This window comes from Ambystoma mexicanum, unplaced genomic scaffold, assembly GCF_040938575.1.
Source record: "Ambystoma mexicanum isolate Mex_15411 unplaced genomic scaffold, UKY_AmexF1_1 Mex_scaf20, whole genome shotgun sequence".
In the NCBI taxonomy this organism is placed as follows: domain Eukaryota; kingdom Metazoa; phylum Chordata; class Amphibia; order Caudata; family Ambystomatidae; genus Ambystoma; species Ambystoma mexicanum.
The window spans coordinates 2,529,602-2,552,980 of record NW_027182434.1 but is presented as its reverse complement, the minus strand read 5'-3'; the positions used below and the strand labels follow the sequence as shown (position 1 = coordinate 2,552,980).

Genomic DNA, 23,379 nt, shown 5'->3' with positions numbered 1-23,379 from the left:
CGCACCTGACAGTTTGCCTGCCCTTCCACTGCCTGTCTCCAGACTTTCCAAGGAGAAAAGGCAAAGCACTAAAGCGGGCCGGGCAACGGGTCAAGTTCCGCTTTCGGCGACTAGCAGGGAGGTAGCGTGGCCGAGCGGTCTAAGGCGCTGGATTAAGGCTCCAGTCTCTTCGGAGGCGTGGGTTCAAATCCCACCGCTGCCACTTTTCCTGGCCTTGCATTTTAAAGAAGAACGTAACGTTGACCTCTTCCTTCATTAGTGCCACCTCTGTCGCAATGAGCAAGCGGATGGTATGCCACACCCTGCAGGAAAAAGGTTTCGCTTCTGACGTCTTGCTTTTCTGGACATCCAGTCTCAAGTTTCCCATCTGGAACGGCGCTCCCTGCTGCTTTGTGAAGGCTTGCTGCAAGAGCCTTCGAAACCCAGGAGCTCTTGCGTTGAGCTGTGACGCGTCCTGGGAAGACCTCCCGTTGCAGCGGAATGAGCCCCACTTCCAGGGCGTGCTGGTAGCAAATTTCCCACAGCCCACAGGGAGCAAACGATCCCAGGTGTGATGTATCACCAGGAGAGGCTGAGATGAGAGTAAGGGTTCACGCGTGTGCCCGGACCGAGGTTAATGATGGGATTAGAGCTAGGGTTAGATGCAGGGAAAGAGTGAGAGTTATAATTAGGGATAAAGCTAACAGGTGATCATTACTCGTCATGTAACATGATACAAAGGGTCAGAAGAGGAACTGATTCAGGGTTACAATTTGGACTTCGCAGACAACAGGAGCACTAAATGGTGCTGAGGGGGACTCAATAAAGTGGACCGGCCGCCTAATGTAAGCAATTGTGCACAAATATTGTACGATGACTAGCGTTGCCGGTGCTTTTTTCTTAAAGAGTCAGTTCTTGGCACCCATTCCCTACTTGACTCAGCCTAATCTTCAAGAATATTTGTCAAGAACTAAAAAAAATCCAGAAAAGGTTTAACCTCCCCGTCGGGGAATTGAACCCCGGTCTCCCGCGTGACAGGCGGGGATACTGACCACTATACTAACGAGGAGACGTGAGGGCATGAAATGAACAGCTGCTGATGTCTGCACAGCATCCAGCGACCACCTAGCTGGCCTAGGGGGTCTCATTTTCCCCCGTCAAACGGCTTGCCCGATCTAAGGCTAATTTCTTTCTTTTTATCGGCACCAGGCTTAAAACTCAGTTTAAGGCGATAGTTCCGGGCTATGTTTGACTCCAGAGTTGAATCTGTCATCCCGCATTTCCTCAGCAAATCAAGCTACCCATCTCAAGTCTCATGAGCTGAGGACGGCAAAGTCCCTGTGGGCTTAGGACAGTCAAAGAAACCCCTGGGCTGCATGCTAAGCCCCTTTTCGGCTTCACTTTCCGAATCCTGCCCTAGCTTGCGATTAGTTTTTTTCTCACTTCTTGCCCCCATCTCCCACCTTGCCTCATGGTCTCCCCTCCTCTGCGCACCTGACAGTTTGCCTGCCCTTCCACTGCCTGTCTCCAGACTTTCCAAGGAGAAAAGGCAAAGCACTAAAGCGGGCCGGGCAACGGGTCAAGTTCCGCTTTCGGCGACTAGCAGGGAGGTAGCGTGGCCGAGCGGTCTAAGGCGCTGGATTAAGGCTCCAGTCTCTTCGGAGGCGTGGGTTCAAATCCCACCGCTGCCACTTTTCCTGGCCTTGCATTTTAAAGAAGAACGTAACGTTGACCTCTTCCTTCATTAGTGCCACCTCTGTCGCAATGAGCAAGCGGATGGTATGCCACACCCTGCAGGAAAAAGGTTTCGCTTCTGACGTCTTGCTTTTCTGGACATCCAGTCTCAAGTTTCCCATCTGGAACGGCGCTCCCTGCTGCTTTGTGAAGGCTTGCTGCAAGAGCCTTCGAAACCCAGGAGCTCTTGCGTTGAGCTGTGACGCGTCCTGGGAAGACCTCCCGTTGCAGCGGAATGAGCCCCACTTCCAGGGCGTGCTGGTAGCAAATTTCCCACAGCCCACAGGGAGCAAACGATCCCAGGTGTGATGTATCACCAGGAGAGGCTGAGATGAGAGTAAGGGTTCACGCGTGTGCCCGGACCGAGGTTAATGATGGGATTAGAGCTAGGGTTAGATGCAGGGAAAGAGTGAGAGTTATAATTAGGGATAAAGCTAACAGGTGATCATTACTCGTCATGTAACATGATACAAAGGGTCAGAAGAGGAACTGATTCAGGGTTACAATTTGGACTTCGCAGACAACAGGAGCACTAAATGGTGCTGAGGGGGACTCAATAAAGTGGACCGGCCGCCTAATGTAAGCAATTGTGCACAAATATTGTACGATGACTAGCGTTGCCGGTGCTTTTTTCTTAAAGAGTCAGTTCTTGGCACCCATTCCCTACTTGACTCAGCCTAATCTTCAAGAATATTTGTCAAGAACTAAAAAAAATCCAGAAAAGGTTTAACCTCCCCGTCGGGGAATTGAACCCCGGTCTCCCGCGTGACAGGCGGGGATACTGACCACTATACTAACGAGGAGACGTGAGGGCATGAAATGAACAGCTGCTGATGTCTGCACAGCATCCAGCGACCACCTAGCTGGCCTAGGGGGTCTCATTTTCCCCCGTCAAACGGCTTGCCCGATCTAAGGCTAATTTCTTTCTTTTTATCGGCACCAGGCTTAAAACTCAGTTTAAGGCGATAGTTCCGGGCTATGTTTGACTCCAGAGTTGAATCTGTCATCCCGCATTTCCTCAGCAAATCAAGCTACCCATCTCAAGTCTCATGAGCTGAGGACGGCAAAGTCCCTGTGGGCTTAGGACAGTCAAAGAAACCCCTGGGCTGCATGCTAAGCCCCTTTTCGGCTTCACTTTCCGAATCCTGCCCTAGCTTGCGATTAGTTTTTTTCTCACTTCTTGCCCCCATCTCCCACCTTGCCTCATGGTCTCCCCTCCTCTGCGCACCTGACAGTTTGCCTGCCCTTCCACTGCCTGTCTCCAGACTTTCCAAGGAGAAAAGGCAAAGCACTAAAGCGGGCCGGGCAACGGGTCAAGTTCCGCTTTCGGCGACTAGCAGGGAGGTAGCGTGGCCGAGCGGTCTAAGGCGCTGGATTAAGGCTCCAGTCTCTTCGGAGGCGTGGGTTCAAATCCCACCGCTGCCACTTTTCCTGGCCTTGCATTTTAAAGAAGAACGTAACGTTGACCTCTTCCTTCATTAGTGCCACCTCTGTCGCAATGAGCAAGCGGATGGTATGCCACACCCTGCAGGAAAAAGGTTTCGCTTCTGACGTCTTGCTTTTCTGGACATCCAGTCTCAAGTTTCCCATCTGGAACGGCGCTCCCTGCTGCTTTGTGAAGGCTTGCTGCAAGAGCCTTCGAAACCCAGGAGCTCTTGCGTTGAGCTGTGACGCGTCCTGGGAAGACCTCCCGTTGCAGCGGAATGAGCCCCACTTCCAGGGCGTGCTGGTAGCAAATTTCCCACAGCCCACAGGGAGCAAACGATCCCAGGTGTGATGTATCACCAGGAGAGGCTGAGATGAGAGTAGGGGTTCACGCGTGTGCCCGGACCGAGGTTAATGATGGGATTAGAGCTAGGGTTAGATGCAGGGAAAGAGTGAGAGTTATAATTAGGGATAAAGCTAACAGGTGATCATTACTCGTCATGTAACATGATACAAAGGGTCAGAAGAGGAAGTGATTCAGGGTTACAATTTGGACTTCGCAGACAACAGGAGCACTAAATGGTGCTGAGGGGGACTCAATAAAGTGGACCGGCCGCCTAATGTAAGCAATTGTGCACAAATATTGTACGATGACTAGCGTTGCCGGTGCTTTTTTCTTAAAGAGTCAGTTCTTGGCACCCATTCCCTACTTGACTCAGCCTAATCTTCAAGAATATTTGTCAAGAACTAAAAAAAATCCAGAAAAGGTTTAACCTCCCCGTCGGGGAATTGAACCCCGGTCTCCCGCGTGACAGGCGGGGATACTGACCACTATACTAACGAGGAGACGTGAGGGCATGAAATGAACAGCTGCTGATGTCTGCACAGCATCCAGCGACCACCTAGCTGGCCTAGGGGGTCTCATTTTCCCCCGTCAAACGGCTTGCCCGATCTAAGGCTAATTTCTTTCTTTTTATCGGCACCAGGCTTAAAACTCAGTTTAAGGCGATAGTTCCGGGCTATGTTTGACTCCAGAGTTGAATCTGTCATCCCGCATTTCCTCAGCAAATCAAGCTACCCATCTCAAGTCTCATGAGCTGAGGACGGCAAAGTCCCTGTGGGCTTAGGACAGTCAAAGAAACCCCTGGGCTGCATGCTAAGCCCCTTTTCGGCTTCACTTTCCGAATCCTGCCCTAGCTTGCGATTAGTTTTTTTCTCACTTCTTGCCCCCATCTCCCACCTTGCCTCATGGTCTCCCCTCCTCTGCGCACCTGACAGTTTGCCTGCCCTTCCACTGCCTGTCTCCAGACTTTCCAAGGAGAAAAGGCAAAGCACTAAAGCGGGCCGGGCAACGGGTCAAGTTCCGCTTTCGGCGACTAGCAGGGAGGTAGCGTGGCCGAGCGGTCTAAGGCGCTGGATTAAGGCTCCAGTCTCTTCGGAGGCGTGGGTTCAAATCCCACCGCTGCCACTTTTCCTGGCCTTGCATTTTAAAGAAGAACGTAACGTTGACCTCTTCCTTCATTAGTGCCACCTCTGTCGCAATGAGCAAGCGGATGGTATGCCACACCCTGCAGGAAAAAGGTTTCGCTTCTGACGTCTTGCTTTTCTGGACATCCAGTCTCAAGTTTCCCATCTGGAATGGCGCTCCCTGCTGCTTTGTGAAGGCTTGCTGCAAGAGCCTTCGAAACCCAGGAGCTCTTGCGTTGAGCTGTGACGCGTCCTGGGAAGACCTCCCGTTGCAGCGGAATGAGCCCCACTTCCAGGGCGTGCTGGTAGCAAATTTCCCACAGCCCACAGGGAGCAAACGATCCCAGGTGTGATGTATCACCAGGAGAGGCTGAGATGAGAGTAAGGGTTCACGCGTGTGCCCGGACCGAGGTTAATGATGGGATTAGAGCTAGGGTTAGATGCAGGGAAAGAGTGAGAGTTATAATTAGGGATAAAGCTAACAGGTGATCATTACTCGTCATGTAACATGATACAAAGGGTCAGAAGAGGAACTGATTCAGGGTTACAATTTGGACTTCGCAGACAACAGGAGCACTAAATGGTGCTGAGGGGGACTCAATAAAGTGGACCGGCCGCCTAATGTAAGCAATTGTGCACAAATATTGTACGATGACTAGCGTTGCCGGTGCTTTTTTCTTAAAGAGTCAGTTCTTGGCACCCATTCCCTACTTGACTCAGCCTAATCTTCAAGAATATTTGTCAAGAACTAAAAAAAATCCAGAAAAGGTTTAACCTCCCCGTCGCGGTCTCCCGCGTGACAGGCGGGGATACTGACCACTATACTAACGAGGAGACGTGAGGGCATGAAATGAACAGCTGCTGATGTCTGCACAGCATCCAGCGACCACCTAGCTGGCCTAGGGGGTCTCATTTTCCCCCGTCAAACGGCTTGCCCGATCTAAGGCTAATTTCTTTCTTTTTATCGGCACCAGGCTTAAAACTCAGTTTAAGGCGATAGTTCCGGGCTATGTTTGACTCCAGAGTTGAATCTGTCATCCCGCATTTCCTCAGCAAATCAAGCTACCCATCTCAAGTCTCATGAGCTGAGGACGGCAAAGTCCCTGTGGGCTTAGGACAGTCAAAGAAACCCCTGGGCTGCATGCTAAGCCCCTTTTCGGCTTCACTTTCCGAATCCTGCCCTAGCTTGCGATTAGTTTTTTTCTCACTTCTTGCCCCCATCTCCCACCTTGCCTCATGGTCTCCCCTCCTCTGCGCACCTGACAGTTTGCCTGCCCTTCCACTGCCTGTCTCCAGACTTTCCAAGGAGAAAAGGCAAAGCACTAAAGCGGGCCGGGCAACGGGTCAAGTTCCGCTTTCGGCGACTAGCAGGGAGGTAGCGTGGCCGAGCGGTCTAAGGCGCTGGATTAAGGCTCCAGTCTCTTCGGAGGCGTGGGTTCAAATCCCACCGCTGCCACTTTTCCTGGCCTTGCATTTTAAAGAAGAACGTAACGTTGACCTCTTCCTTCATTAGTGCCACCTCTGTCGCAATGAGCAAGCGGATGGTATGCCACACCCTGCAGGAAAAAGGTTTCGCTTCTGACGTCTTGCTTTTCTGGACATCCAGTCTCAAGTTTCCCATCTGGAACGGCGCTCCCTGCTGCTTTGTGAAGGCTTGCTGCAAGAGCCTTCGAAACCCAGGAGCTCTTGCGTTGAGCTGTGACGCGTCCTGGGAAGACCTCCCGTTGCAGCGGAATGAGCCCCACTTCCAGGGCGTGCTGGTAGCAAATTTCCCACAGCCCACAGGGAGCAAACGATCCCAGGTGTGATGTATCACCAGGAGAGGCTGAGATGAGAGTAAGGGTTCACGCGTGTGCCCGGACCGAGGTTAATGATGGGATTAGAGCTAGGGTTAGATGCAGGGAAAGAGTGAGAGTTATAATTAGGGATAAAGCTAACAGGTGATCATTACTCGTCATGTAACATGATACAAAGGGTCAGAAGAGGAACTGATTCAGGGTTACAATTTGGACTTCGCAGACAACAGGAGCACTAAATGGTGCTGAGGGGGACTCAATAAAGTGGACCGGCCGCCTAATGTAAGCAATTGTGCACAAATATTGTACGATGACTAGCGTTGCCGGTGCTTTTTTCTTAAAGAGTCAGTTCTTGGCACCCATTCCCTACTTGACTCAGCCTAATCTTCAAGAATATTTGTCAAGAACTAAAAAAAATCCAGAAAAGGTTTAACCTCCCCGTCGCGGTCTCCCGCGTGACAGGCGGGGATACTGACCACTATACTAACGAGGAGACGTGAGGGCATGAAATGAACAGCTGCTGATGTCTGCACAGCATCCAGCGACCACCTAGCTGGCCTAGGGGGTCTCATTTTCCCCCGTCAAACGGCTTGCCCGATCTAAGGCTAATTTCTTTCTTTTTATCGGCACCAGGCTTAAAACTCAGTTTAAGGCGATAGTTCCGGGCTATGTTTGACTCCAGAGTTGAATCTGTCATCCCGCATTTCCTCAGCAAATCAAGCTACCCATCTCAAGTCTCATGAGCTGAGGACGGCAAAGTCCCTGTGGGCTTAGGACAGTCAAAGAAACCCCTGGGCTGCATGCTAAGCCCCTTTTCGGCTTCACTTTCCGAATCCTGCCCTAGCTTGCGATTAGTTTTTTTCTCACTTCTTGCCCCCATCTCCCACCTTGCCTCATGGTCTCCCCTCCTCTGCGCACCTGACAGTTTGCCTGCCCTTCCACTGCCTGTCTCCAGACTTTCCAAGGAGAAAAGGCAAAGCACTAAAGCGGGCCGGGCAACGGGTCAAGTTCCGCTTTCGGCGACTAGCAGGGAGGTAGCGTGGCCGAGCGGTCTAAGGCGCTGGATTAAGGCTCCAGTCTCTTCGGAGGCGTGGGTTCAAATCCCACCGCTGCCACTTTTCCTGGCCTTGCATTTTAAAGAAGAACGTAACGTTGACCTCTTCCTTCATTAGTGCCACCTCTGTCGCAATGAGCAAGCGGATGGTATGCCACACCCTGCAGGAAAAAGGTTTCGCTTCTGACGTCTTGCTTTTCTGGACATCCAGTCTCAAGTTTCCCATCTGGAACGGCGCTCCCTGCTGCTTTGTGAAGGCTTGCTGCAAGAGCCTTCGAAACCCAGGAGCTCTTGCGTTGAGCTGTGACGCGTCCTGGGAAGACCTCCCGTTGCAGCGGAATGAGCCCCACTTCCAGGGCGTGCTGGTAGCAAATTTCCCACAGCCCACAGGGAGCAAACGATCCCAGGTGTGATGTATCACCAGGAGAGGCTGAGATGAGAGTAAGGGTTCACGCGTGTGCCCGGACCGAGGTTAATGATGGGATTAGAGCTAGGGTTAGATGCAGGGAAAGAGTGAGAGTTATAATTAGGGATAAAGCTAACAGGTGATCATTACTCGTCATGTAACATGATACAAAGGGTCAGAAGAGGAACTGATTCAGGGTTACAATTTGGACTTCGCAGACAACAGGAGCACTAAATGGTGCTGAGGGGGACTCAATAAAGTGGACCGGCCGCCTAATGTAAGCAATTGTGCACAAATATTGTACGATGACTAGCGTTGCCGGTGCTTTTTTCTTAAAGAGTCAGTTCTTGGCACCCATTCCCTACTTGACTCAGCCTAATCTTCAAGAATATTTGTCAAGAACTAAAAAAAATCCAGAAAAGGTTTAACCTCCCCGTCGGGGAATTGAACCCCGGTCTCCCGCGTGACAGGCGGGGATACTGACCACTATACTAACGAGGAGACGTGAGGGCATGAAATGAACAGCTGCTGATGTCTGCACAGCATCCAGCGACCACCTAGCTGGCCTAGGGGGTCTCATTTTCCCCCGTCAAACGGCTTGCCCGATCTAAGGCTAATTTCTTTCTTTTTATCGGCACCAGGCTTAAAACTCAGTTTAAGGCGATAGTTCCGGGCTATGTTTGACTCCAGAGTTGAATCTGTCATCCCGCATTTCCTCAGCAAATCAAGCTACCCATCTCAAGTCTCATGAGCTGAGGACGGCAAAGTCCCTGTGGGCTTAGGACAGTCAAAGAAACCCCTGGGCTGCATGCTAAGCCCCTTTTCGGCTTCACTTTCCGAATCCTGCCCTAGCTTGCGATTAGTTTTTTTCTCACTTCTTGCCCCCATCTCCCACCTTGCCTCATGGTCTCCCCTCCTCTGCGCACCTGACAGTTTGCCTGCCCTTCCACTGCCTGTCTCCAGACTTTCCAAGGAGAAAAGGCAAAGCACTAAAGCGGGCCGGGCAACGGGTCAAGTTCCGCTTTCGGCGACTAGCAGGGAGGTAGCGTGGCCGAGCGGTCTAAGGCGCTGGATTAAGGCTCCAGTCTCTTCGGAGGCGTGGGTTCAAATCCCACCGCTGCCACTTTTCCTGGCCTTGCATTTTAAAGAAGAACGTAACGTTGACCTCTTCCTTCATTAGTGCCACCTCTGTCGCAATGAGCAAGCGGATGGTATGCCACACCCTGCAGGAAAAAGGTTTCGCTTCTGACGTCTTGCTTTTCTGGACATCCAGTCTCAAGTTTCCCATCTGGAACGGCGCTCCCTGCTGCTTTGTGAAGGCTTGCTGCAAGAGCCTTCGAAACCCAGGAGCTCTTGCGTTGAGCTGTGACGCGTCCTGGGAAGACCTCCCGTTGCAGCGGAATGAGCCCCACTTCCAGGGCGTGCTGGTAGCAAATTTCCCACAGCCCACAGGGAGCAAACGATCCCAGGTGTGATGTATCACCAGGAGAGGCTGAGATGAGAGTAAGGGTTCACGCGTGTGCCCGGACCGAGGTTAATGATGGGATTAGAGCTAGGGTTAGATGCAGGGAAAGAGTGAGAGTTATAATTAGGGATAAAGCTAACAGGTGATCATTACTCGTCATGTAACATGATACAAAGGGTCAGAAGAGGAACTGATTCAGGGTTACAATTTGGACTTCGCAGACAACAGGAGCACTAAATGGTGCTGAGGGGGACTCAATAAAGTGGACCGGCCGCCTAATGTAAGCAATTGTGCACAAATATTGTACGATGACTAGCGTTGCCGGTGCTTTTTTCTTAAAGAGTCAGTTCTTGGCACCCATTCCCTACTTGACTCAGCCTAATCTTCAAGAATATTTGTCAAGAACTAAAAAAAATCCAGAAAAGGTTTAACCTCCCCGTCGCGGTCTCCCGCGTGACAGGCGGGGATACTGACCACTATACTAACGAGGAGACGTGAGGGCATGAAATGAACAGCTGCTGATGTCTGCACAGCATCCAGCGACCACCTAGCTGGCCTAGGGGGTCTCATTTTCCCCCGTCAAACGGCTTGCCCGATCTAAGGCTAATTTCTTTCTTTTTATCGGCACCAGGCTTAAAACTCAGTTTAAGGCGATAGTTCCGGGCTATGTTTGACTCCAGAGTTGAATCTGTCATCCCGCATTTCCTCAGCAAATCAAGCTACCCATCTCAAGTCTCATGAGCTGAGGACGGCAAAGTCCCTGTGGGCTTAGGACAGTCAAAGAAACCCCTGGGCTGCATGCTAAGCCCCTTTTCGGCTTCACTTTCCGAATCCTGCCCTAGCTTGCGATTAGTTTTTTTCTCACTTCTTGCCCCCATCTCCCACCTTGCCTCATGGTCTCCCCTCCTCTGCGCACCTGACAGTTTGCCTGCCCTTCCACTGCCTGTCTCCAGACTTTCCAAGGAGAAAAGGCAAAGCACTAAAGCGGGCCGGGCAACGGGTCAAGTTCCGCTTTCGGCGACTAGCAGGGAGGTAGCGTGGCCGAGCGGTCTAAGGCGCTGGATTAAGGCTCCAGTCTCTTCGGAGGCGTGGGTTCAAATCCCACCGCTGCCACTTTTCCTGGCCTTGCATTTTAAAGAAGAACGTAACGTTGACCTCTTCCTTCATTAGTGCCACCTCTGTCGCAATGAGCAAGCGGATGGTATGCCACACCCTGCAGGAAAAAGGTTTCGCTTCTGACGTCTTGCTTTTCTGGACATCCAGTCTCAAGTTTCCCATCTGGAACGGCGCTCCCTGCTGCTTTGTGAAGGCTTGCTGCAAGAGCCTTCGAAACCCAGGAGCTCTTGCGTTGAGCTGTGACGCGTCCTGGGAAGACCTCCCGTTGCAGCGGAATGAGCCCCACTTCCAGGGCGTGCTGGTAGCAAATTTCCCACAGCCCACAGGGAGCAAACGATCCCAGGTGTGATGTATCACCAGGAGAGGCTGAGATGAGAGTAGGGGTTCACGCGTGTGCCCGGACCGAGGTTAATGATGGGATTAGAGCTAGGGTTAGATGCAGGGAAAGAGTGAGAGTTATAATTAGGGATAAAGCTAACAGGTGATCATTACTCGTCATGTAACATGATACAAAGGGTCAGAAGAGGAACTGATTCAGGGTTACAATTTGGACTTCGCAGACAACAGGAGCACTAAATGGTGCTGAGGGGGACTCAATAAAGTGGACCGGCCGCCTAATGTAAGCAATTGTGCACAAATATTGTACGATGACTAGCGTTGCCGGTGCTTTTTTCTTAAAGAGTCAGTTCTTGGCACCCATTCCCTACTTGACTCAGCCTAATCTTCAAGAATATTTGTCAAGAACTAAAAAAAATCCAGAAAAGGTTTAACCTCCCCGTCGGGGAATTGAACCCCGGTCTCCCGCGTGACAGGCGGGGATACTGACCACTATACTAACGAGGAGACGTGAGGGCATGAAATGAACAGCTGCTGATGTCTGCACAGCATCCAGCGACCACCTAGCTGGCCTAGGGGGTCTCATTTTCCCCCGTCAAACGGCTTGCCCGATCTAAGGCTAATTTCTTTCTTTTTATCGGCACCAGGCTTAAAACTCAGTTTAAGGCGATAGTTCCGGGCTATGTTTGACTCCAGAGTTGAATCTGTCATCCCGCATTTCCTCAGCAAATCAAGCTACCCATCTCAAGTCTCATGAGCTGAGGACGGCAAAGTCCCTGTGGGCTTAGGACAGTCAAAGAAACCCCTGGGCTGCATGCTAAGCCCCTTTTCGGCTTCACTTTCCGAATCCTGCCCTAGCTTGCGATTAGTTTTTTTCTCACTTCTTGCCCCCATCTCCCACCTTGCCTCATGGTCTCCCCTCCTCTGCGCACCTGACAGTTTGCCTGCCCTTCCACTGCCTGTCTCCAGACTTTCCAAGGAGAAAAGGCAAAGCACTAAAGCGGGCCGGGCAACGGGTCAAGTTCCGCTTTCGGCGACTAGCAGGGAGGTAGCGTGGCCGAGCGGTCTAAGGCGCTGGATTAAGGCTCCAGTCTCTTCGGAGGCGTGGGTTCAAATCCCACCGCTGCCACTTTTCCTGGCCTTGCATTTTAAAGAAGAACGTAACGTTGACCTCTTCCTTCATTAGTGCCACCTCTGTCGCAATGAGCAAGCGGATGGTATGCCACACCCTGCAGGAAAAAGGTTTCGCTTCTGACGTCTTGCTTTTCTGGACATCCAGTCTCAAGTTTCCCATCTGGAACGGCGCTCCCTGCTGCTTTGTGAAGGCTTGCTGCAAGAGCCTTCGAAACCCAGGAGCTCTTGCGTTGAGCTGTGACGCGTCCTGGGAAGACCTCCCGTTGCAGCGGAATGAGCCCCACTTCCAGGGCGTGCTGGTAGCAAATTTCCCACAGCCCACAGGGAGCAAACGATCCCAGGTGTGATGTATCACCAGGAGAGGCTGAGATGAGAGTAAGGGTTCACGCGTGTGCCCGGACCGAGGTTAATGATGGGATTAGAGCTAGGGTTAGATGCAGGGAAAGAGTGAGAGTTATAATTAGGGATAAAGCTAACAGGTGATCATTACTCGTCATGTAACATGATACAAAGGGTCAGAAGAGGAACTGATTCAGGGTTACAATTTGGACTTCGCAGACAACAGGAGCACTAAATGGTGCTGAGGGGGACTCAATAAAGTGGACCGGCCGCCTAATGTAAGCAATTGTGCACAAATATTGTACGATGACTAGCGTTGCCGGTGCTTTTTTCTTAAAGAGTCAGTTCTTGGCACCCATTCCCTACTTGACTCAGCCTAATCTTCAAGAATATTTGTCAAGAACTAAAAAAAATCCAGAAAAGGTTTAACCTCCCCGTCGCGGTCTCCCGCGTGACAGGCGGGGATACTGACCACTATACTAACGAGGAGACGTGAGGGCATGAAATGAACAGCTGCTGATGTCTGCACAGCATCCAGCGACCACCTAGCTGGCCTAGGGGGTCTCATTTTCCCCCGTCAAACGGCTTGCCCGATCTAAGGCTAATTTCTTTCTTTTTATCGGCACCAGGCTTAAAACTCAGTTTAAGGCGATAGTTCCGGGCTATGTTTGACTCCAGAGTTGAATCTGTCATCCCGCATTTCCTCAGCAAATCAAGCTACCCATCTCAAGTCTCATGAGCTGAGGACGGCAAAGTCCCTGTGGGCTTAGGACAGTCAAAGAAACCCCTGGGCTGCATGCTAAGCCCCTTTTCGGCTTCACTTTCCGAATCCTGCCCTAGCTTGCGATTAGTTTTTTTCTCACTTCTTGCCCCCATCTCCCACCTTGCCTCATGGTCTCCCCTCCTCTGCGCACCTGACAGTTTGCCTGCCCTTCCACTGCCTGTCTCCAGACTTTCCAAGGAGAAAAGGCAAAGCACTAAAGCGGGCCGGGCAACGGGTCAAGTTCCGCTTTCGGCGACTAGCAGGGAGGTAGCGTGGCCGAGCGGTCTAAGGCGCTGGATTAAGGCTCCAGTCTCTTCGGAGGCGTGGGTTCAAATCCCACCGCTGCCACTTTTCCTGGCCTTGCATTTTAAAGAAGAACGTAACGTTGACCTCTTCCTTCATTAGTGCCACCTCTGTCGCAATGAGCAAGCGGATGGTATGCCACACCCTGCAGGAAAAAGGTTTCGCTTCTGACGTCTTGCTTTTCTGGACATCCAGTCTCAAGTTTCCCATCTGGAACGGCGCTCCCTGCTGCTTTGTGAAGGCTTGCTGCAAGAGCCTTCGAAACCCAGGAGCTCTTGCGTTGAGCTGTGACGCGTCCTGGGAAGACCTCCCGTTGCAGCGGAATGAGCCCCACTTCCAGGGCGTGCTGGTAGCAAATTTCCCACAGCCCACAGGGAGCAAACGATCCCAGGTGTGATGTATCACCAGGAGAGGCTGAGATGAGAGTAAGGGTTCACGCGTGTGCCCGGACCGAGGTTAATGATGGGATTAGAGCTAGGGTTAGATGCAGGGAAAGAGTGAGAGTTATAATTAGGGATAAAGCTAACAGGTGATCATTACTCGTCATGTAACATGATACAAAGGGTCAGAAGAGGAACTGATTCAGGGTTACAATTTGGACTTCGCAGACAACAGGAGCACTAAATGGTGCTGAGGGGGACTCAATAAAGTGGACCGGCCGCCTAATGTAAGCAATTGTGCACAAATATTGTACGATGACTAGCGTTGCCGGTGCTTTTTTCTTAAAGAGTCAGTTCTTGGCACCCATTCCCTACTTGACTCAGCCTAATCTTCAAGAATATTTGTCAAGAACTAAAAAAAATCCAGAAAAGGTTTAACCTCCCCGTCGGGGAATTGAACCCCGGTCTCCCGCGTGACAGGCGGGGATACTGACCACTATACTAACGAGGAGACGTGAGGGCATGAAATGAACAGCTGCTGATGTCTGCACAGCATCCAGCGACCACCTAGCTGGCCTAGGGGGTCTCATTTTCCCCCGTCAAACGGCTTGCCCGATCTAAGGCTAATTTCTTTCTTTTTATCGGCACCAGGCTTAAAACTCAGTTTAAGGCGATAGTTCCGGGCTATGTTTGACTCCAGAGTTGAATCTGTCATCCCGCATTTCCTCAGCAAATCAAGCTACCCATCTCAAGTCTCATGAGCTGAGGACGGCAAAGTCCCTGTGGGCTTAGGACAGTCAAAGAAACCCCTGGGCTGCATGCTAAGCCCCTTTTCGGCTTCACTTTCCGAATCCTGCCCTAGCTTGCGATTAGTTTTTTTCTCACTTCTTGCCCCCATCTCCCACCTTGCCTCATGGTCTCCCCTCCTCTGCGCACCTGACAGTTTGCCTGCCCTTCCACTGCCTGTCTCCAGACTTTCCAAGGAGAAAAGGCAAAGCACTAAAGCGGGCCGGGCAACGGGTCAAGTTCCGCTTTCGGCGACTAGCAGGGAGGTAGCGTGGCCGAGCGGTCTAAGGCGCTGGATTAAGGCTCCAGTCTCTTCGGAGGCGTGGGTTCAAATCCCACCGCTGCCACTTTTCCTGGCCTTGCATTTTAAAGAAGAACGTAACGTTGACCTCTTCCTTCATTAGTGCCACCTCTGTCGCAATGAGCAAGCGGATGGTATGCCACACCCTGCAGGAAAAAGGTTTCGCTTCTGACGTCTTGCTTTTCTGGACATCCAGTCTCAAGTTTCCCATCTGGAACGGCGCTCCCTGCTGCTTTGTGAAGGCTTGCTGCAAGAGCCTTCGAAACCCAGGAGCTCTTGCGTTGAGCTGTGACGCGTCCTGGGAAGACCTCCCGTTGCAGCGGAATGAGCCCCACTTCCAGGGCGTGCTGGTAGCAAATTTCCCACAGCCCACAGGGAGCAAACGATCCCAGGTGTGATGTATCACCAGGAGAGGCTGAGATGAGAGTAAGGGTTCACGCGTGTGCCCGGACCGAGGTTAATGATGGGATTAGAGCTAGGGTTAGATGCAGGGAAAGAGTGAGAGTTATAATTAGGGATAAAGCTAACAGGTGATCATTACTCGTCATGTAACATGATACAAAGGGTCAGAAGAGGAACTGATTCAGGGTTACAATTTGGACTTCGCAGACAACAGGAGCACTAAATGGTGCTGAGGGGGACTCAATAAAGTGGACCGGCCGCCTAATGTAAGCAATTGTGCACAAATATTGTACGATGACTAGCGTTGCCGGTGCTTTTTTCTTAAAGAGTCAGTTCTTGGCACCCATTCCCTACTTGACTCAGCCTAATCTTCAAGAATATTTGTCAAGAACTAAAAAAAATCCAGAAAAGGTTTAACCTCCCCGTCGGGGAATTGAACCCCGGTCTCCCGCGTGACAGGCGGGGATACTGACCACTATACTAACGAGGAGACGTGAGGGCATGAAATGAACAGCTGCTGATGTCTGCACAGCATCCAGCGACCACCTAGCTGGCCTAGGGGGTCTCATTTTCCCCCGTCAAACGGCTTGCCCGATCTAAGGCTAATTTCTTTCTTTTTATCGGCACCAGGCTTAAAACTCAGTTTAAGGCGATAGTTCCGGGCTATGTTTGACTCCAGAGTTGAATCTGTCATCCCGCATTTCCTCAGCAAATCAAGCTACCCATCTCAAGTCTCATGAGCTGAGGACGGCAAAGTCCCTGTGGGCTTAGGACAGTCAAAGAAACCCCTGGGCTGCATGCTAAGCCCCTTTTCGGCTTCACTTTCCGAATCCTGCCCTAGCTTGCGATTAGTTTTTTTCTCACTTCTTGCCCCCATCTCCCACCTTGCCTCATGGTCTCCCCTCCTCTGCGCACCTGACAGTTTGCCTGCCCTTCCACTGCCTGTCTCCAGACTTTCCAAGGAGAAAAGGCAAAGCACTAAAGCGGGCCGGGCAACGGGTCAAGTTCCGCTTTCGGCGACTAGCAGGGAGGTAGCGTGGCCGAGCGGTCTAAGGCGCTGGATTAAGGCTCCAGTCTCTTCGGAGGCGTGGGTTCAAATCCCACCGCTGCCACTTTTCCTGGCCTTGCATTTTAAAGAAGAACGTAACGTTGACCTCTTCCTTCATTAGTGCCACCTCTGTCGCAATGAGCAAGCGGATGGTATGCCACACCCTGCAGGAAAAAGGTTTCGCTTCTGACGTCTTGCTTTTCTGGACATCCAGTCTCAAGTTTCCCATCTGGAACGGCGCTCCCTGCTGCTTTGTGAAGGCTTGCTGCAAGAGCCTTCGAAACCCAGGAGCTCTTGCGTTGAGCTGTGACGCGTCCTGGGAAGACCTCCCGTTGCAGCGGAATGAGCCCCACTTCCAGGGCGTGCTGGTAGCAAATTTCCCACAGCCCACAGGGAGCAAACGATCCCAGGTGTGATGTATCACCAGGAGAGGCTGAGATGAGAGTAGGGGTTCACGCGTGTGCCCGGACCGAGGTTAATGATGGGATTAGAGCTAGGGTTAGATGCAGGGAAAGAGTGAGAGTTATAATTAGGGATAAAGCTAACAGGTGATCATTACTCGTCATGTAACATGATACAAAGGGTCAGAAGAGGAACTGATTCAGGGTTACAATTTGGACTTCGCAGACAACAGGAGCACTAAATGGTGCTGAGGGGGACTCAATAAAGTGGACCGGCCGCCTAATGTAAGCAATTGTGCACAAATATTGTACGATGACTAGCGTTGCCGGTGCTTTTTTCTTAAAGAGTCAGTTCTTGGCACCCATTCCCTACTTGACTCAGCCTAATCTTCAAGAATATTTGTCAAGAACTAAAAAAAATCCAGAAAAGGTTTAACCTCCCCGTCGGGGAATTGAACCCCGGTCTCCCGCGTGACAGGCGGGGATACTGACCACTATACTAACGAGGAGACGTGAGGGCATGAAATGAACAGCTGCTGATGTCTGCACAGCATCCAGCGACCACCTAGCTGGCCTAGGGGGTCTCATTTTCCCCCGTCAAACGGCTTGCCCGATCTAAGGCTAATTTCTTTCTTTTTATCGGCACCAGGCTTAAAACTCAGTTTAAGGCGATAGTTCCGGGCTATGTTTGACTCCAGAGTTGAATCTGTCATCCCGCATTTCCTCAGCAAATCAAGCTACCCATCTCAAGTCTCATGAGCTGAGGACGGCAAAGTCCCTGTGGGCTTAGGACAGTCAAAGAAACCCCTGGGCTGCATGCTAAGCCCCTTTTCGGCTTCACTTTCCGAATCCTGCCCTAGCTTGCGATTAGTTTTTTTCTCACTTCTTGCCCCCATCTCCCACCTTGCCTCATGGTCTCCCCTCCTCTGCGCACCTGACAGTTTGCCTGCCCTTCCACTGCCTGTCTCCAGACTTTCCAAGGAGAAAAGGCAAAGCACTAAAGCGGGCCGGGCAACGGGTCAAGTTCCGCTTTCGGCGACTAGCAGGGAGGTAGCGTGGCCGAGCGGTCTAAGGCGCTGGATTAAGGCTCCAGTCTCTTCGGAGGCGTGGGTTCAAATCCCACCGCTGCCACTTTTCCTGGCCTTGCATTTTAAAGAAGAACGTAACGTTGACCTCTTCCTTCATTAGTGCCACCTCTGTCGCAATGAGCAAGCGGATGGTATGCCACACCCTGCAGGAAAAAGGTTTCGCTTCTGACGTCTTGCTTTTCTGGACATCCAGTCTCAAGTTTCCCATCTGGAATGGCGCTCCCTGCTGCTTTGTGAAGGCTTGCTGCAAGAGCCTTCGAAACCCAGGAGCTCTTGCGTTGAGCTGTGACGCGTCCTGGGAAGACCTCCCGTTGCAGCGGAATGAGCCCCACTTCCAGGGCGTGCTGGTAGCAAATTTCCCACAGCCCACAGGGAGCAAACGATCCCAGGTGTGATGTATCACCAGGAGAGGCTGAGATGAGAGTAAGGGTTCACGCGTGTGCCCGGACCGAGGTTAATGATGGGATTAGAGCTAGGGTTAGATGCAGGGAAAGAGTGAGAGTTATAATTAGGGATAAAGCTAACAGGTGATCATTACTCGTCATGTAACATGATACAAAGGGTCAGAAGAGGAACTGATTCAGGGTTACAATTTGGACTTCGCAGACAACAGGAGCACTAAATGGTGCTGAGGGGGACTCAATAAAGTGGACCGGCCGCCTAATGTAAGCAATTGTGCACAAATATTGTACGATGACTAGCGTTGCCGGTGCTTTTTTCTTAAAGAGTCAGTTCTTGGCACCCATTCCCTACTTGACTCAGCCTAATCTTCAAGAATATTTGTCAAGAACTAAAAAAAATCCAGAAAAGGTTTAACCTCCCCGTCGCGGTCTCCCGCGTGACAGGCGGGGATACTGACCACTATACTAACGAGGAGACGTGAGGGCATGAAATGAACAGCTGCTGATGTCTGCACAGCATCCAGCGACCACCTAGCTGGCCTAGGGGGTCTCATTTTCCCCCGTCAAACGGCTTGCCCGATCTAAGGCTAATTTCTTTCTTTTTATCGGCACCAGGCTTAAAACTCAGTTTAAGGCGATAGTTCCGGGCTATGTTTGACTCCAGAGTTGAATCTGTCATCCCGCATTTCCTCAGCAAATCAAGCTACCCATCTCAAGTCTCATGAGCTGAGGACGGCAAAGTCCCTGTGGGCTTAGGACAGTCAAAGAAACCCCTGGGCTGCATGCTAAGCCCCTTTTCGGCTTCACTTTCCGAATCCTGCCCTAGCTTGCGATTAGTTTTTTTCTCACTTCTTGCCCCCATCTCCCACCTTGCCTCATGGTCTCCCCTCCTCTGCGCACCTGACAGTTTGCCTGCCCTTCCACTGCCTGTCTCCAGACTTTCCAAGGAGAAAAGGCAAAGCACTAAAGCGGGCCGGGCAACGGGTCAAGTTCCGCTTTCGGCGACTAGCAGGGAGGTAGCGTGGCCGAGCGGTCTAAGGCGCTGGATTAAGGCTCCAGTCTCTTCGGAGGCGTGGGTTCAAATCCCACCGCTGCCACTTTTCCTGGCCTTGCATTTTAAAGAAGAACGTAACGTTGACCTCTTCCTTCATTAGTGCCACCTCTGTCGCAATGAGCAAGCGGATGGTATGCCACACCCTGCAGGAAAAAGGTTTCGCTTCTGACGTCTTGCTTTTCTGGACATCCAGTCTCAAGTTTCCCATCTGGAACGGCGCTCCCTGCTGCTTTGTGAAGGCTTGCTGCAAGAGCCTTCGAAACCCAGGAGCTCTTGCGTTGAGCTGTGACGCGTCCTGGGAAGACCTCCCGTTGCAGCGGAATGAGCCCCACTTCCAGGGCGTGCTGGTAGCAAATTTCCCACAGCCCACAGGGAGCAAACGATCCCAGGTGTGATGTATCACCAGGAGAGGCTGAGATGAGAGTAGGGGTTCACGCGTGTGCCCGGACCGAGGTTAATGATGGGATTAGAGCTAGGGTTAGATGCAGGGAAAGAGTGAGAGTTATAATTAGGGATAAAGCTAACAGGTGATCATTACTCGTCATGTAACATGATACAAAGGGTCAGAAGAGGAACTGATTCAGGGTTACAATTTGGACTTCGCAGACAACAGGAGCACTAAATGGTGCTGAGGGGGACTCAATAAAGTGGACCGGCCGCCTAATGTAAGCAATTGTGCACAAATATTGTACGATGACTAGCGTTGCCGGTGCTTTTTTCTTAAAGAGTCAGTTCTTGGCACCCATTCCCTACTTGACTCAGCCTAATCTTCAAGAATATTTGTCAAGAACTAAAAAAAATCCAGAAAAGGTTTAACCTCCCCGTCGGGGAATTGAACCCCGGTCTCCCGCGTGACAGGCGGGGATACTGACCACTATACTAACGAGGAGACGTGAGGGCATGAAATGAACAGCTGCTGATGTCTGCACAGCATCCAGCGACCACCTAGCTGGCCTAGGGGGTCTCATTTTCCCCCGTCAAACGGCTTGCCCGATCTAAGGCTAATTTCTTTCTTTTTATCGGCACCAGGCTTAAAACTCAGTTTAAGGCGATAGTTCCGGGCTATGTTTGACTCCAGAGTTGAATCTGTCATCCCGCATTTCCTCAGCAAATCAAGCTACCCATCTCAAGTCTCATGAGCTGAGGACGGCAAAGTCCCTGTGGGCTTAGGACAGTCAAAGAAACCCCTGGGCTGCATGCTAAGCCCCTTTTCGGCTTCACTTTCCGAATCCTGCCCTAGCTTGCGATTAGTTTTTTTCTCACTTCTTGCCCCCATCTCCCACCTTGCCTCATGGTCTCCCCTCCTCTGCGCACCTGACAGTTTGCCTGCCCTTCCACTGCCTGTCTCCAGACTTTCCAAGGAGAAAAGGCAAAGCACTAAAGCGGGCCGGGCAACGGGTCAAGTTCCGCTTTCGGCGACTAGCAGGGAGGTAGCGTGGCCGAGCGGTCTAAGGCGCTGGATTAAGGCTCCAGTCTCTTCGGAGGCGTGGGTTCAAATCCCACCGCTGCCACTTTTCCTGGCCTTGCATTTTAAAGAAGAACGTAACGTTGACCTCTTCCTTCATTAGTGCCACCTCTGTCGCAATGAGCAAGCGGATGGTATGCCACACCCTGCAGGAAAAAGGTTTCGCTTCTGACGTCTTGCTTTTCTGGACATCCAGTCTCAAGTTTCCCATCTGGAACGGCGCTCCCTGCTGCTTTGTGAAGGCTTGCTGCAAGAGCCTTCGAAACCCAGGAGCTCTTGCGTTGAGCTGTGACGCGTCCTGGGAAGACCTCCCGTTGCAGCGGAATGAGCCCCACTTCCAGGGCGTGCTGGTAGCAAATTTCCCACAGCCCACAGGGAGCAAACGATCCCAGGTGTGATGTATCACCAGGAGAGGCTGAGATGAGAGTAAGGGTTCACGCGTGTGCCCGGACCGAGGTTAATGATGGGATTAGAGCTAGGGTTAGATGCAGGGAAAGAGTGAGAGTTATAATTAGGGATAAAGCTAACAGGTGATCATTACTCGTCATGTAACATGATACAAAGGGTCAGAAGAGGAACTGATTCAGGGTTACAATTTGGACTTCGCAGACAACAGGAGCACTAAATGGTGCTGAGGGGGACTCAATAAAGTGGACCGGCCGCCTAATGTAAGCAATTGTGCACAAATATTGTACGATGACTAGCGTTGCCGGTGCTTTTTTCTTAAAGAGTCAGTTCTTGGCACCCATTCCCTACTTGACTCAGCCTAATCTTCAAGAATATTTGTCAAGAACTAAAAAAAATCCAGAAAAGGTTTAACCTCCCCGTCGCGGTCTCCCGCGTGACAGGCGGGGATACTGACCACTATACTAACGAGGAGACGTGAGGGCATGAAATGAACAGCTGCTGATGTCTGCACAGCATCCAGCGACCACCTAGCTGGCCTAGGGGGTCTCATTTTCCCCCGTCAAACGGCTTGCCCGATCTAAGGCTAATTTCTTTCTTTTTATCGGCACCAGGCTTAAAACTCAGTTTAAGGCGATAGTTCCGGGCTATGTTTGACTCCAGAGTTGAATCTGTCATCCCGCATTTCCTCAGCAAATCAAGCTACCCATCTCAAGTCTCATGAGCTGAGGACGGCAAAGTCCCTGTGGGCTTAGGACAGTCAAAGAAACCCCTGGGCTGCATGCTAAGCCCCTTTTCGGCTTCACTTTCCGAATCCTGCCCTAGCTTGCGATTAGTTTTTTTCTCACTTCTTGCCCCCATCTCCCACCTTGCCTCATGGTCTCCCCTCCTCTGCGCACCTGACAGTTTGCCTGCCCTTCCACTGCCTGTCTCCAGACTTTCCAAGGAGAAAAGGCAAAGCACTAAAGCGGGCCGGGCAACGGGTCAAGTTCCGCTTTCGGCGACTAGCAGGGAGGTAGCGTGGCCGAGCGGTCTAAGGCGCTGGATTAAGGCTCCAGTCTCTTCGGAGGCGTGGGTTCAAATCCCACCGCTGCCACTTTTCCTGGCCTTGCATTTTAAAGAAGAACGTAACGTTGACCTCTTCCTTCATTAGTGCCACCTCTGTCGCAATGAGCAAGCGGATGGTATGCCACACCCTGCAGGAAAAAGGTTTCGCTTCTGACGTCTTGCTTTTCTGGACATCCAGTCTCAAGTTTCCCATCTGGAACGGCGCTCCCTGCTGCTTTGTGAAGGCTTGCTGCAAGAGCCTTCGAAACCCAGGAGCTCTTGCGTTGAGCTGTGACGCGTCCTGGGAAGACCTCCCGTTGCAGCGGAATGAGCCCCACTTCCAGGGCGTGCTGGTAGCAAATTTCCCACAGCCCACAGGGAGCAAACGATCCCAGGTGTGATGTATCACCAGGAGAGGCTGAGATGAGAGTAAGGGTTCACGCGTGTGCCCGGACCGAGGTTAATGATGGGATTAGAGCTAGGGTTAGATGCAGGGAAAGAGTGAGAGTTATAATTAGGGATAAAGCTAACAGGTGATCATTACTCGTCATGTAACATGATACAAAGGGTCAGAAGAGGAACTGATTCAGGGTTACAATTTGGACTTCGCAGACAACAGGAGCACTAAATGGTGCTGAGGGGGACTCAATAAAGTGGACCGGCCGCCTAATGTAAGCAATTGTGCACAAATATTGTACGATGACTAGCGTTGCCGGTGCTTTTTTCTTAAAGAGTCAGTTCTTGGCACCCATTCCCTACTTGACTCAGCCTAATCTTCAAGAATATTTGTCAAGAACTAAAAAAAATCCAGAAAAGGTTTAACCTCCCCGTCGGGGAATTGAACCCCGGTCTCCCACGTGACAGGCGGGGATACTGACCACTATACTAACGAGGAGACGTGAGGGCATGAAATGAACAGCTGCTGATGTCTGCACAGCATCCAGCGACCACCTAGCTGGCCTAGGGGGTCTCATTTTCCCCCGTCAAACGGCTTGCCCGATCTAAGGCTAATTTCTTTCTTTTTATCGGCACCAGGCTTAAAACTCAGTTTAAGGCGATAGTTCCGGGCTATGTTTGACTCCAGAGTTGAATCTGTCATCCCGCATTTCCTCAGCAAATCAAGCTACCCATCTCAAGTCTCATGAGCTGAGGACGGCAAAGTCCCTGTGGGCTTAGGACAGTCAAAGAAACCCCTGGGCTGCATGCTAAGCCCCTTTTCGGCTTCACTTTCCGAATCCTGCCCTAGCTTGCGATTAGTTTTTTTCTCACTTCTTGCCCCCATCT

At 51.4% G+C, this 23,379-nt stretch overlaps 25 non-coding genes across 25 annotated transcripts; 16 read left to right on the top strand and 9 right to left on the bottom strand.

Moving 5' to 3' along the window:
• Positions 1-120: 120 nt before the first annotated feature.
• Positions 121-202, top strand: TRNAL-AAG (transfer RNA leucine (anticodon AAG)). The gene has a single exon. It is a non-coding gene; the product is annotated as a tRNA-Leu (tRNA).
• Positions 203-976: 774 nt separating this feature from the next.
• Positions 977-1,048, bottom strand: TRNAD-GUC (transfer RNA aspartic acid (anticodon GUC)). Its single transcript has one exon. It is a non-coding gene; the product is annotated as a tRNA-Asp (tRNA).
• Positions 1,049-1,588: 540 nt separating this feature from the next.
• Positions 1,589-1,670, top strand: TRNAL-AAG (transfer RNA leucine (anticodon AAG)). The gene has a single exon. It is a non-coding gene; the product is annotated as a tRNA-Leu (tRNA).
• Positions 1,671-2,444: 774 nt separating this feature from the next.
• Positions 2,445-2,516, bottom strand: TRNAD-GUC (transfer RNA aspartic acid (anticodon GUC)). Its single transcript has one exon. It is a non-coding gene; the product is annotated as a tRNA-Asp (tRNA).
• Positions 2,517-3,056: 540 nt separating this feature from the next.
• TRNAL-AAG (transfer RNA leucine (anticodon AAG)) lies at positions 3,057-3,138 on the top strand. Its single transcript has one exon. It is a non-coding gene; the product is annotated as a tRNA-Leu (tRNA).
• A 774-nt stretch (positions 3,139-3,912) lies between these two features.
• TRNAD-GUC (transfer RNA aspartic acid (anticodon GUC)) lies at positions 3,913-3,984 on the bottom strand. Its single transcript has one exon. It is a non-coding gene; the product is annotated as a tRNA-Asp (tRNA).
• A 540-nt stretch (positions 3,985-4,524) lies between these two features.
• TRNAL-AAG (transfer RNA leucine (anticodon AAG)) lies at positions 4,525-4,606 on the top strand. Its single transcript has one exon. It is a non-coding gene; the product is annotated as a tRNA-Leu (tRNA).
• A 1,373-nt stretch (positions 4,607-5,979) lies between these two features.
• TRNAL-AAG (transfer RNA leucine (anticodon AAG)) lies at positions 5,980-6,061 on the top strand. Its single transcript has one exon. It is a non-coding gene; the product is annotated as a tRNA-Leu (tRNA).
• Positions 6,062-7,434: 1,373 nt separating this feature from the next.
• Positions 7,435-7,516, top strand: TRNAL-AAG (transfer RNA leucine (anticodon AAG)). Its single transcript has one exon. It is a non-coding gene; the product is annotated as a tRNA-Leu (tRNA).
• Positions 7,517-8,290: 774 nt separating this feature from the next.
• On the bottom strand, positions 8,291-8,362 carry TRNAD-GUC (transfer RNA aspartic acid (anticodon GUC)). The gene has a single exon. It is a non-coding gene; the product is annotated as a tRNA-Asp (tRNA).
• Positions 8,363-8,902: 540 nt separating this feature from the next.
• On the top strand, positions 8,903-8,984 carry TRNAL-AAG (transfer RNA leucine (anticodon AAG)). The gene has a single exon. It is a non-coding gene; the product is annotated as a tRNA-Leu (tRNA).
• A 1,373-nt stretch (positions 8,985-10,357) lies between these two features.
• Positions 10,358-10,439, top strand: TRNAL-AAG (transfer RNA leucine (anticodon AAG)). Its single transcript has one exon. It is a non-coding gene; the product is annotated as a tRNA-Leu (tRNA).
• Positions 10,440-11,213: 774 nt separating this feature from the next.
• TRNAD-GUC (transfer RNA aspartic acid (anticodon GUC)) lies at positions 11,214-11,285 on the bottom strand. Its single transcript has one exon. It is a non-coding gene; the product is annotated as a tRNA-Asp (tRNA).
• Positions 11,286-11,825: 540 nt separating this feature from the next.
• Positions 11,826-11,907, top strand: TRNAL-AAG (transfer RNA leucine (anticodon AAG)). The gene has a single exon. It is a non-coding gene; the product is annotated as a tRNA-Leu (tRNA).
• A 1,373-nt stretch (positions 11,908-13,280) lies between these two features.
• TRNAL-AAG (transfer RNA leucine (anticodon AAG)) lies at positions 13,281-13,362 on the top strand. Its single transcript has one exon. It is a non-coding gene; the product is annotated as a tRNA-Leu (tRNA).
• Positions 13,363-14,136: 774 nt separating this feature from the next.
• On the bottom strand, positions 14,137-14,208 carry TRNAD-GUC (transfer RNA aspartic acid (anticodon GUC)). Its single transcript has one exon. It is a non-coding gene; the product is annotated as a tRNA-Asp (tRNA).
• Positions 14,209-14,748: 540 nt separating this feature from the next.
• Positions 14,749-14,830, top strand: TRNAL-AAG (transfer RNA leucine (anticodon AAG)). Its single transcript has one exon. It is a non-coding gene; the product is annotated as a tRNA-Leu (tRNA).
• Positions 14,831-15,604: 774 nt separating this feature from the next.
• Positions 15,605-15,676, bottom strand: TRNAD-GUC (transfer RNA aspartic acid (anticodon GUC)). Its single transcript has one exon. It is a non-coding gene; the product is annotated as a tRNA-Asp (tRNA).
• Positions 15,677-16,216: 540 nt separating this feature from the next.
• Positions 16,217-16,298, top strand: TRNAL-AAG (transfer RNA leucine (anticodon AAG)). Its single transcript has one exon. It is a non-coding gene; the product is annotated as a tRNA-Leu (tRNA).
• A 774-nt stretch (positions 16,299-17,072) lies between these two features.
• Positions 17,073-17,144, bottom strand: TRNAD-GUC (transfer RNA aspartic acid (anticodon GUC)). Its single transcript has one exon. It is a non-coding gene; the product is annotated as a tRNA-Asp (tRNA).
• Positions 17,145-17,684: 540 nt separating this feature from the next.
• On the top strand, positions 17,685-17,766 carry TRNAL-AAG (transfer RNA leucine (anticodon AAG)). Its single transcript has one exon. It is a non-coding gene; the product is annotated as a tRNA-Leu (tRNA).
• A 1,373-nt stretch (positions 17,767-19,139) lies between these two features.
• Positions 19,140-19,221, top strand: TRNAL-AAG (transfer RNA leucine (anticodon AAG)). Its single transcript has one exon. It is a non-coding gene; the product is annotated as a tRNA-Leu (tRNA).
• A 774-nt stretch (positions 19,222-19,995) lies between these two features.
• On the bottom strand, positions 19,996-20,067 carry TRNAD-GUC (transfer RNA aspartic acid (anticodon GUC)). Its single transcript has one exon. It is a non-coding gene; the product is annotated as a tRNA-Asp (tRNA).
• A 540-nt stretch (positions 20,068-20,607) lies between these two features.
• On the top strand, positions 20,608-20,689 carry TRNAL-AAG (transfer RNA leucine (anticodon AAG)). The gene has a single exon. It is a non-coding gene; the product is annotated as a tRNA-Leu (tRNA).
• Positions 20,690-22,062: 1,373 nt separating this feature from the next.
• Positions 22,063-22,144, top strand: TRNAL-AAG (transfer RNA leucine (anticodon AAG)). Its single transcript has one exon. It is a non-coding gene; the product is annotated as a tRNA-Leu (tRNA).
• Positions 22,145-23,379: the final 1,235 nt, after the last annotated feature.